General features: G+C 43.8%; 1 protein-coding gene across 3 annotated transcripts in view; it reads left to right on the top strand.

Annotated features, from left to right (window-relative positions):
* TSPAN4 (tetraspanin 4) overlaps nucleotides 1-2,213 on the top strand; it is a 405,419-nt gene that overhangs the window by 214,271 nt on the left and 188,935 nt on the right. The gene's annotated exons all lie outside the window — the stretch shown is intronic.

Below are 2,213 nucleotides of genomic sequence, written 5' to 3'. Positions count from 1 at the left end.
TAGGAATACAGAAGTTGTAAAAAAGGTATAACAGGGGCATAAAAGAAAAGGCAAAAAATCTTCGTGGCATCAGCTTTCCCCCAGTTCCCATGCAGGACATCACTCCATCATGGAACCATGTCATCCAAGCTGCAGCTAGCCTGTTGGTGAAACATTGCTGTCTCAAGGATTTCCCATTTAGGTTAGTGATTCTGATGGGGATTCCTAGCGTGGAAGATTTAATAAAAGAGTGATTGTAATGTCTATATCCCAAATGACTCTGTTTCTAATTAGCTGTTGGTATTGTCATGAGAAAGAACAGCAACAACTTAAGAACTACATTTTACACTAAAGTGCCTTTAAAAAGTTGTCATTTCCATGAGGTGTGCTACGGGATGATGGTGAAAAGAGGCTGGAGAAAAAGTACCCTTTATTGCAAGGGTTATGTGGGACCTCCGCCTTCCTCAAGCATTTTCTGCATCTGTCTGAACTATATCCACCATGTATTGATGTTTATTACTTTTTATTTAGAAGAAACATTTAGAAACTCTCCCTTCTACCTCAGACCTTGGCTTTATAAATTATTCCACCCATATTAAGGACTTAATTCTCTTAAGAATTTATGATTTCTTCCCTTCAGGAAAGGTAAAAGCAAGTGATTTCTAACCCTTTTCTTATCCAGATAGCAATGAGCTGCCTTTGGGGCTTTAGTTGCCTAGTTTACGGTAAATATGCCAAATTCTCCTCTGTTAAATGCAGTACCATGGGCACCCTTGTTAAATAACAGTTATCTGACTTGTCACTGTTTCAGCATAATTTGTGTGCTGAGCTGTACCCAGGTTTTCTTTCACCATTTAATGTGAAGCTCTGTGCACAGGCATGTTTGTATACTGACAGAGGATGTAGGAAATACTTGAATCATCTTTGGGTTTCTATTGCCAAACTGGTCTAGTTGTAATACAGGTGTGGAGAAAGGCTGGGGGCAGAACTGTTTGGTACCACAGGAAAAATTAATACTATATTGGAAACTCAGACCAAGAACAGATCTGTTTCCACAGGACCATCTTTATGTGCTAGGGAAGGAAGATTCCTTTAAGGGGACAGAGTTCATATCGTGCAGGAAAGGGAGGGAAGAAGAGCAGAAAACTGACCTCCATCATGGCTCTGAAGTGTCTCTAATTTTAGAGATAGGGAAATCAAAAAGTGGAAAAGCTGTAAGTCATCAGAATTACTGAAACACATGGTGCAGGAGTTATTACCCGTGTGTTTTTTGCTCAGGTTCTTTCTCTCTAAAGCTTGCACTAGGTACGGTCAGTGTATTTATAGTTTGTGGAGGAAATGAAGAGAATTAATTAGACTCTAGGTTTGCAGTTTATAAATTAACAGAATTAGAGGGTGGCTTGCAGGGGCAAACTGCTCAGGCTATGTGTAAAACCAGCTCATTTTACTTCAACTAATTTGTTCTTTAATTAATTGGTGTCCGTGTCTCTTGATTTATGCTGAGACTGGCAAGATGCTTCATGAAGAAAACCTGTTTTCATCTTGATTAATTCTCTGCTGGGCAGGCCTTTAAAAAAAAATGTTAGCCAGCCATCTTTTGACTTGGCTCCAGTAGGTTACAGTCAAAATCAAAAGGCAGACAGAGGAGGAGAGGAGGAAGGCAGAGAGGAGGTGGCACATACGGAGACAAGTGAGTTACTTGCACAGGGAATTTGAGGCCAAAGATGGTAAATGAGTCTTGCTTTCCTGAGTGTTAATACTGTAATTGTCACAGTTTCAGTAAGATTTTTCCTTCACGAAGAAGTTGTGTGGCACATTTTCAACTCTTTACTGCCTGTGGGAGCTGTCAGATTTTAGGGAAGTGCTCCCCAGCGTACGGAGCTGGATGCCGATCAGTGCCTTCTGACAGGGGGACAAATGAGCTGGCCACACGTTGTGCTGAGTGATGATTCTGTGGGACTGAGCGAATTAGGAACATCCCGGTGATGGATCTGCAGCGGAACAAACGAGCCTTCCGGCAAGGGGAGCACGGCCTGTCCTGACCCCGCTCCCCGCGGAGCATCCCCAGCGCTTTTGCGTACGAAACCTTCACAGCACTTACTTATTCCCGTTCCTTTCGGCAGCGCCGCCTGTGTATCCGGGCAGCCCCTCAAAAGCCACCTGCACCCAGGTTCGGGCTCCGCGCGGTTTCCCCGTGCTCAGAGTTTCGGGGCAGGGGGAGGGAGCCCGCGGCC

This window comes from Corvus brachyrhynchos, unplaced genomic scaffold (genome assembly GCF_000691975.1).
Source record: "Corvus brachyrhynchos isolate BGI_N302 unplaced genomic scaffold, ASM69197v1 scaffold115, whole genome shotgun sequence".
NCBI lineage: Eukaryota > Metazoa > Chordata > Aves > Passeriformes > Corvidae > Corvus > Corvus brachyrhynchos.
The sequence above is the reverse complement of the archived record's forward strand: the minus strand, read 5'-3'. Positions and strand labels throughout refer to the sequence as shown.